The 10308-nt window shown below is 40.4% G+C and overlaps 1 protein-coding gene across 1 annotated transcript in view; it reads right to left on the bottom strand.

The window, feature by feature from the left end:
* Nucleotides 1-10308, bottom strand: part of KIAA1217 (KIAA1217 ortholog) — an 820488-nt gene that overhangs the window by 529510 nt on the left and 280670 nt on the right. Inside the window, exon 3 of the mRNA XM_009000044.5 lies at nt 2105-2253. The gene's annotated coding sequence lies outside the window, so the exon portion shown is untranslated. The remainder of the gene's footprint in view (nt 1-2104; nt 2254-10308) is intronic.

The following is a 10308-nucleotide window of genomic DNA, read 5'->3' as shown; positions in this document are numbered from 1 at the left end:
ACACGGGGTTCTGTTCCGCCTGCTATTCTTCTTCTCAAACTGAATTCCATGTGGTAGTGGGTCAACTCCTTTACTTCCTATTTTCTCCTCCCACATTCTATACCCAAAAAAGGTGCCAGTTAAGTTTTAGCCCTCCTTTAAAAGTGAATTTCCATCTTTATTTTATTCTTTACGATGACTTAAAGTGGTTGCAGGTTCTTTTAGTGCCCTCCAATCCCAATTCAGGCAACAAAACAGTCACAGGAGAGAATGCCTAGTGCTTTGCCAGGGTCTCCTCCCACGGATGACTTTGTAATGAACTATGCATCCATAAAAGTTTGACTCTTTGATCTCTCGCTGCTTGTACATCGCTAAAGCACAAGGCATTCCAGGGCAAACCACACAAAGAGAGAGGAACACAGGTTATTTATGGTAGTCCATTGACCCTAAGTTTAGCCTCGCTCTTTAAAGATTCAAATACACACATCATGTTGACTGCCAGCTCTGCTCCCTCGTGTTACAGCAGCGTCTAATGGGGCGGTAGTGTAGGAATGTCTGATCCCTGGCTTCTCCCTGGGGTGAGAAAGGTAGCTGGTTTGGCAGAGACAGTCACAACAGTATTTATAGAGACAGCAGAAAATAGAAGCCATATGCTTACAAAGGAAAGTCAGAGTAAATCACCGGGAGCTAAGAAGACTCCTGAACTCCCTTTCTGAGGCCTGTTCGGCTTCTGGCACAGACTAAATGGGACCTACCTACCAGATTTCTGGCTGCACAGAATCCAGCACCCACATGCCCTCCTTCGTCTGATGGTGTTCTACCAACAGTGTCACTTTACAGAAGGAGGGGAAACAGCCTCTTTGGTTGCTTGAATTCAGAAGCTATTTTGCAAACTTTCTACCATCACTCAGGGAACTTCCTGTGTCAGAGCTGGTGCAAACATGGTGATGTTGAGGAAGCTAAGTTCAATGCTTCCTAACAATGATTCTCTGACCATGATGGCTAAGGCCCTCCATCCCTCTGTGATGTGTCTGAGTGCTGATTTATACAGCTCACTAAACCAAAAACCAAGTTGAATGAAGATAGTATTGAGACAAGATCGATCATTTATCTATCTATCTATCTATCTATCTATTATCTATCATCTATCTATCTATCATCTATCTATCTATCTATCTATTATCTATCATCTATCTATCTATCATCTATCAATCATCTATCTATCATCTATCTACCATCTAACATCTATCTATCATCTATCTATAATCTATCATCTATCATCTATCTATCTATAATCTATTGTCTATCTATCTATCTAATTCCCTGCCTTCCTTTGGATCCAATATCAAAATTTTTCATCTTGCAGTCAGAATGCTTCAGTCTGTATGAAAACTTTTGTAATGGGAGAAAATGCAAAATGTTAATAGCTTTTGTTAGCATAAAATATTGAACTAGTGGATTTATGAGCCGAATTTAGGCTGAATGAATACGATAAAGTTGGGGATTGAGTCATCTCACCATTCCAGACCCTTAATGCCATTTAGGCTGATTTTGGCAAAGCAAAGGGATCTCAATGAAACTGGAAAATTACTTTTACTCCTTTTATGGAATCCTGACTTTGATCTGAATGATATAATTGGGCAGGCCCAAAAGAGACACTTATTTCTGATTCATTCGATTCCCTCCATAGATGCAGACAAAGTCATGCGTCTGTATCTACACAACTGTATCAACTGTATCTACACAGTTCCCTATATCCTTTGCCAAAAAGTTCATGTTCTCTGAGCATTTTCATATTCTTTAGTCGTTATCATGGCTTTGAGCCAGAGTCTGAGCACAAAGACAGGCAGATAAATGGATCTAATACATGGTCTGAAAAATAACGCATAAGCCACTAACCCTGTCTGCAAGACCAAAGGAAGAATGGCTAAAACATAAAGGAGCTGCATATCAGAATGAACACCTGTGGGAGGACTGCAGGGTTCAGTTTGGACATTTTGTTCCACTGGGCTCAGAGAGGGAATGAACAGAAGCCAAGTTTTATAGATAGGACTTTACCTAATAATTCATTTACTGCCAACATGATGATGCTCATGTTATGATTTAATAAAAAGATAAACCTTACCTAAAAAGAAAGTAAGGAGGAGGAGGAGGACTCCACAGAGAAGCAATGCAGCCTTTCAGGGGTGAGTCCCAGGGGCTCCAGCTGTGGTTCCGCTCTGTCTCCAGGACACAGTGCAATCGGCCACAAATTTAGGACCCCAGAATCTCCATCTGTAAAATACAAGTCATATGGAATTGTTCCCACTGTAACTGCTAACTGAGTAATTAAAAACGCATGTGGATAAAAAAAAATGCAGGTAAAACAAAAAATGATATACAGCCTGGCTCAGGATGCTTTGTAATTACATAAAGAGCTTTACAGTTATCCAAAGTTTGAGCTCAAGTTAACTTCAGTTTTCCAGTATTTTCCCCAAAACATATAATCGGACACTATGAAGGAAAGTAAACACATTCGACTAAGTCATCCATGAAAATAAGACTTGGCTTAGGTAGTCAGAGGTGGAAGGAAATGAAGAGAGGCCAGTCGAGAATGAGAGAGGCTGAATGAAAAGCTGAAGCATTGCAAAGCTGCCTCTCTGATCCCTTTGTTAGGGAGTGACATGCAGCTGCCATGGCTATGTCGCTCCAAGAGCCTGATGCACAGAGATGCCTGGTTCCCTCAGCCACGCTAAACAAGATATGGGCATGGTCATGAGAGTAAGGCCAGGTAGGAGAGGTGGGGCACCGGTGAACATGAATCACCCAACATAAAGATTTCTGTCTAAAGAGAATTTCTGAAGCATGAAGATTTCAAAACTGTGGAAGAGGCTGAGAGGCACCTCTTCCATGGAGCAAGGTTTTGGGATTTTTGAGGAGACCCAGGAAAATGGACTTGACATTGCAACCCTCCCCTGCACTTGGTAGATTTCTATGCTGCAGAAAATTGTGGTGATTTAGTTGATGCTAGAAAACTGGGCGCTCACAGAATAAGGTGACTGGTTACAACAGTGTTTTTCCCAATAGAAATTTGTTTCTATAAATTCCTCTTAGGATCCTGAGAAACATATTTTAAGAAGGAAAATGATAGATGAAAGTATGGAAAAAGGTCATCGAACACAGTTATGTTACAAACACATTATTGAGTTTTGACCATCATTTAGTAGCCAGGTTATTAAAATGTGAACTATGCCCCCATTAAAATATATTGCAAACATTCTGCTGGGTTTTTGTTCTGAAATGCCCATGCTATTAAACTTTTAAAATATTGGCTATGTCCATACAATTTAAAGTATTTGTTGGGCTGAGTTCAATTAGTTATGAACTAATTAACTTAAAGTCTCTTTTTCAAGCTCTTTTGGGTACGAAAGTGGTGCACTGGAATGGTATAACCCAGGAGAGATGAACAGCCTAGATGCCAGGTAAGGTCTGGGTTTCTGGGGAAGCTATTTGATCTCTGGGCTGTTTCTTTACCAACAATATAAAGCTATAAGTTCTTGATGAGTAGAGAATAGCGTCCCAGCTCTGCTAATCTATATTAGAGGTTCTAGTGTTGATTCTGTGACCACTTCATCATTAAACTTTGTACAAATTCTTACCTACTCTGAGTTCTTCTTTTATTTAATACTTAGGACAATATTTTCTTCACTCACCAAACTAAGTTCCACTGGCCACTGAATGACATCAAAACCATGAAGTATTGAAAACTGAAAATCACTGTAATGTGCCAACTACCTGGCACTTTAGTAAGGCACCATACTAAGTCTATTGCTGTCACTTTTAATAACAAAAAATCTCTAGAAAGGTAAAAGTGATCTCACACATTACTATGAAGGAAAACGACTTTCTAGATTTAAAATAATACTCCTGGTGAGTAGTGGACTCAGGATTTGAACCCAGGTCAGTCTGACTTCAAAGTCTGGGATCCTTCCACCTACATAAACCAGTGACCAGGTCAAGGAGTGATTATTTTACCCAATACCAAAAACATAGCTGTTTTATTGCTTCAAATTATTATTGGAATAATGGTAATAATAATCAATTGCCTGAATGTCTCTGTAGTGAAGTTCTCTAGGGTCAAATCTGGTGAACTTGAATTAACTAGAGGAGGTAACTGAAAAATATATATGAATAATAAAGACAATACTAGCTTACACTGAGTGCCAAGCACTGTTCCCCATACATTATCTCATGCGATCCTCAGGACAGCCCTACCAGCTGGGCAGTTAGCCTGATCTTGCAGATGAACAAGTTGGTATTCTTAAAGGTTAGATACATTGTCCAAAATCACATTGTAAGTGGCAGGGTCTGATTCTCAAATCCCAGTCAGCCTAATTCCATAACCCATTCTCTCCATGACTACTCTCTTTCTGTGCATGTAATAGTTTTCAATTCTATGTGAATAAGTTTACTGTTTGGGACAAAAAGTTCTAAGCTGCTCCCACCATCCCTCTCTCTTCCTTGAGTCCCACTTTAGTCCTCCGGGACACCAAACAAGGCTTCTGGTCATCCTGATTCCACAGCTCACAGCCCTTCCTTCCCACTGGATTGGCCCAGTTCTATCCCTGTTCCAAACATTTGTATTCATCTTTTCTGCTCTTCTTCTCCCAGATCTTTGCCTCAATTACTATAGTTTTGCTCTCTTCTTTCCCCTTTCTGAACGTGAGAGAGAAGAAGAAAAGAGCACTTGAAGAAAGTTATATATAAGAAGGCAGATAATTTGTGCATGCACAGTGTGGGTACTGCAACAGGACATGAAAAAACATCTTGAATTATTTGCTGGTCACTGGATCTTGTTGAGAAGAAATTAGCAATAATAAGCCATTGCTTGGATCTCTCTGCAGTAAGCAAAATTCTCTAAAATCTAATCTGGAGGATTCAGACTTATTGGGGGACATAATTGAAAAGTGTTTAGAATATAGTTCCAAATACAGTTTTATTATTCTTACACAAATAGAGTAATTCCAGTTATACTATGACAAATGGCTAAGTAGAAGTTCTTAATGGATTTTGTTACAATGAATGAATAAGAACACTTGCGATCAGTCTGTGGTTGTTAAAACAAAAAGATGAGTATATCAAGACACTTGGCTTAACCTGAAAAGTCTTGTCTTTGAAGAAAATAAAAAGGCCTCGGCCGGGTACAGTGGCTCATGCCTGTAATCTCAGCACTTTGGGAGGCAGAGGCGGGTGGATCATGAGGTCAGGAGTTCGAGAACAGCTTGGCCAACATAATGAAACTCTGTCTATACTAAAATACAAAAATTAGCCAGGCATGGTGGGGCATGCCTGTAATCCCAGCTACTCAGGAGACTGAGGCAGGAGAATTGCTTGAACTCGGGAGGTAGAGTTGCATTGAGCTGAGATTGCACCACTGCACTCCAGCCTGGGCAACAGATTGAGATTCCATCTCAAAAGAAAAAATAAATAAAAATAAAAACAAATATATAAATAATAAAATAATTAAAAGGCCTCTGAAATATTTTGGATATTGCTACCCGGTTTGCAAGATTTTGGATAAGAAGGTTTATTTAGTAAATATAAATTTCAAATCAGTTGAACTCCAAATTATTTAAAAATTAAAATACTTTGGAAATAACAGGAATAGGAATAGGACACTGAGTCTGAATGAACAAAATTTTCCTGTTTGACTACTGCAAATTACTCCAGTAACAGAATTATTGAAAACATTCTGTGATTCAAAATGACATGTGAAATCATCAGCGTTATCCTGTGACAGCACAGTATTTGTGAGAAAAGCAATTGTGAAACTCGCCTCTTTTTGCAACGAACTTTCACTGGTCCCCTGGCAACCGGTCAGATTTTCTCATTTGAGAAATTCAACCTGGTGCCATACAATAGATAGAAATGCAAGAAAGTAAGGTGCAATTTCAGCAAATGTGAAACAGTTGATAATATTCAGAGTTAAAGAAATACTATTTGAAGGACATGATTAGACGATTCTCAAAAGAAGATATACAAATGGCCAAAAAAACTTAAAAAATGCTCAACATTATAATTATCAGGAAAATGCAAACTAAAACCACAATGAAATACCACCTTACTCCCACAAGAATGGCTATAATTAAGAAATAAAAAAAATAATAGAAGTTGGTGTGGATGTAGAAAAAGGGAATATTTTTACACTGCTAGTGGCAATGTAAACTAGTACAACCAATATGGAAAACAGTGTGCAGATTCCCTAAAGTACGAAAAGTAGATCTACCATTCAATCCAGCAATCCTACTACTAGGTATCTACCCAAAAGGAAAAAAGGCACGTGCATGTTCACAGCAGCACAATCCACAATTGCAAAGATGTGGAACCAACTGAAGTGCCCATCAACTAGTGAGTGGATTGTGAAAATGTGGTATATATACACCACGAAATACTATTCAGCCATAAACAAGAACAAAATAATGGCATTTGCAGCAACTTGGATGGAGTTGGAGACCATGATTCCAAGTGAAGTAACTCAGGAATGGAAAACCAAATAGCATATGCTCTCACTTATAACTCTGGAGCTAGGTTATGAGGATGCAAAGGCATAAGAATGATATAATGAACTTTGGGGACTCAGGGGAAAGGGTGTGAGGGGGGTGAGGGATAAAAGACTACAAAATGGGTACAGTGTTCACTGCTTGAGTGACAGGTGCACCAAAATCTCAGAAATCACTACTAACAAACCCATGTAACCAAAAACTACCTGTACCCCCAAAACTAGTAAGATAAAATTAAAAAATAGTATTTTAAGGACATAAAAGAGAGGGGTTTGGGTTAACTTTGTCCTTATCAAATAATGCATTTAATTGCTAGTTATAGCTGGTTTAATGTGAAGAAGAGTAACATCTGAAGTTGGATGGAGCAGAGGTCCCCATCAGAACTTTGGGTGGGCCCACTGGAAGTCTGAGGAGGGTTGGAATAGCAGGAGCAATTCCTGCAAAGAAGGAAAGAGGCAAGGTCTCTGGATTGCTCTAAAAGTGCCTCTATGGTGAGAGGTGGTGTCAATCTGAGCAAAGCGTGTGACCTGAGACTTGGAGCTGACCCACTCCCAGACCTGGACAATGCATGCCTGAGCCTTCTGGAGAGGAGACTAAGAACGAATCAGAAAGAGCCATGAGTGACTGTGGCCCCGACTAGAAGTTGCTGGTTACCAGCAGTAAGGAGGGATAGGCGGTGAGAGCACTGAGGGCAATCACCGTAAATCTGCCCATCTCACCTCCTTCTGTGGTTCTTCACCTTCCTGAACATAATACCCCGAGAGCCCCATGAGATCGTTCACCACAGTCAGCATCAGCTTTTCGCCTCTTGGCTTCACTTTCCAGTCTCATCTCCTATCGCATCCCCCACAGGGACCCAATGCCCAAGTCACGGCTGAACTACTGGCGGTTGCGTATTCAACTTTTCTCTCGTAACTCCAGGCTGTTGTTTGTGATTCCCTCTATCTGGAATGTCCAGTATCTGCCTGAAAAATCACCTACACAGCCTGCAAGATACCAGAGCAGCACCCTTCCTTACGTGAAAACCATAGCAAACTCCTCCTTGCTAAAGTACGGCATGAAGTAATGGCTGAGAGTGTGCACTCGGGGTGACACGGCCAGGGCGTGAGTTTAGACATTCTCCTTGCTCAGGCAAACTTCTGTTTCTTACAGTCAAGGACTTTCTCTGGTGCAAACACAGCCTCCATCCTATTCTTTCAAATCTTCCTATTCAAATCAGCACTTTCTATATCAGTTACCCTCTAAAAGATTCTGTTTCCTCATCTGGAAAAACGGGAATTATAATGATGATGATAAAAATACACACATGCCATTTAGTTATCTTAATAAAATAAATATCTGTGAACCACAGAGTAAACTCCCTGGTATATAATAAGGGCTCAATAAATGTTTAGAATCTTTTAATGTATCTCTTATAACATATCTTATGTCACTAAAACACTTGTTTATTTTTTATCTTCTCCACTAGAATCTGAACTCTTCTGGGAGGACCTGTGCCTTACTGCTTTTGTGTTTCTCACATCAGAAATAATCTTTGTCGCACAGTTTGATCATTCATTCAATAAGAACTCATCGAATGGCTTCTCTTTGACAGACATTGTGCATACAAAGCATGGCAAATGTATGAATGAATGGGGTCAGGAAAACAGTATACAGGTAACTCCAATTATTACATAAAGACAGTGGTTACACTTTGTAAGATGAGTCATATTAGTTAAATTATAAATAGAGCAACATTTCTATTAAAATATACTCACATTGGCAATAAAAGCAGCTGTGTGTGTGTGTGTGTGTGTACTTTGCAGTCTGGCCCCATTCTACAATATCTTTATTGTTAAGGTTTTAATTCAACAAAATCAAATCTCAACATACTAAAGAACTCCAAGAGATTATCTGGTCTTTATCTTAAAACCCCGGGCAACAGAGGCCACACATTTTCCCCCAGATAACCAATTTCCAGAATGCTGTTTCTCTTTCCTGACTCTCACTTGCCCTCAGTGCCCATTTGAACAAATGGGAGGTCCATGGAGGGTGAGCAGTGCTCCATCTTGGGTGAATCCCCAATTTGTAGACAAGGCGTGGGGTCTGACAGCCAGAGGAAGTTGTGTACTTGAATAAATCTGACAGTGTTTTCTTATGCTTGTCAATCTTTCCACCGTGTCTGATACAGTTAAAAAGCCATCTGGATTTCCATGACTATTCAAATCATCACTTGAGCCTCAGGATACCGCATGGCACAGAAATGACATCAGACCTACAAGATGCATGTCGTGTTCCTCAGTGCCCAATGTTAATTGTATTAGTCCGTTCTCACGCTGCTGCAGGGACATATGCAAGACTGGGTAATTTATAAAGGAAAGAGATTTAACTGAATCACAGTTCCGCAGGTCTGGAGAAGCCTTAGGAAACACAATTATGGCAGAAGGGGAAGCAAACCTGTCCTTCTTCACGTGGAAGCAGCAAGGAGAAGTGCCAAGCAAAATGAGGAAAATCTCCTTATAAACCATCAGATCTTGTGAGAACTCACTCACCATTACTAGAACAGCATGAGGGTGATTCCCCCCATGATTCAATTACCTCCCACTGTTCCCTCCTACAACGTGTGGGGATTATGGAAGCTACAATTCAAGATGAGATTTGGGAGGGGACACAGCCAAACCATATCGCTAATTATATAAAGGTATACTTTACTGAGTTGGATTTTAAAAGTATACAATGCCAGAAATTATAATATATGAAGCATGCTTACAACACTTTTATGAGCTTTACAGTAATTTTTTTTTTACTTCTTTGTTAGATAGGGTCCTACTCTATCACCCAGGCTGGACTGCAGTGGTGCAATCATAGTTCACTGCAAGCTCAAATTCCTGGGCTCAAGCTATCCTCTTGCCTTAGCCTCTAAAGTGCTGGAACCACGCGGGAGGGATCACTATAGTAATCTTAACAAATCAATAGCGGCACATGAACTTTTTATTAGTGAAAATGTTCTGATACACTTCCCCACCATAATGAATATTGTGGGGAAGAGTTTACCTTTCAAATCTCCTCTGCATTATTGGGAAATTCTCTGCCATGTCAGCAAACCTACCCCCTCATCCCTTCATCTAAGTGGAAAGGGTAAGACCCTTCTCAGATACTTCCCTTCCCCTTCCCCATCCCTGCACCATCCCTGGCTGCCAGTGTCCAGGTAGGTGATGTGGGCTCTACTTTAAACCCTGAGAGAAGGACTCAAGATGATGAGAAGGTAGAAGTAGCAGTGGCAGCAGTGTGGGAGTGACTCGTGGCAGGAGATGGCAGTGGTGGCGCCCTGGCCACATTGCTCCTGCTCCTTCTTAGTGACCATGTGGTGCTGCCAGGGTCCAGGGCTGCCTGCAGCTACTCACAGGGTCAGTGAGTTCTCCATCTCCTATCCCAGGCCCCAATTCTTGCAATGAGGTACCCCCCCCCAGGCCAGACACACAGGTTTCACCCTGTTCTTCTGAATCTTCCTAATTCAAATAAACCAACACTAAACAAAGCGACCACTACAAATATACATACAACCATACAACCCGCTTGATTTGCATTCTCATGTTAAAGCCAATGCAGTTGTTTTCTTGTAAATTGTTTAACAGTGTGCAGAAGAAAAGCAGAAGAAAACTATATATGGCTATTTTTTAGTGATCGTTATTTTCCGAAATAATAATAGAAAGCTATCCCAATGATAGAAATCTAGTCTGCATATTTGAATACCTATCTGTCTTTTGTGCTGTATTTTTTCCAATGCCTTCTTTCTCTCTTGAAATATTTC

Source organism: Callithrix jacchus, chromosome 7, assembly GCF_049354715.1.
Source record: "Callithrix jacchus isolate 240 chromosome 7, calJac240_pri, whole genome shotgun sequence".
Lineage (NCBI taxonomy): Eukaryota > Metazoa > Chordata > Mammalia > Primates > Cebidae > Callithrix > Callithrix jacchus.
This window is presented reverse-complemented; position numbering and strand designations above follow the sequence as displayed.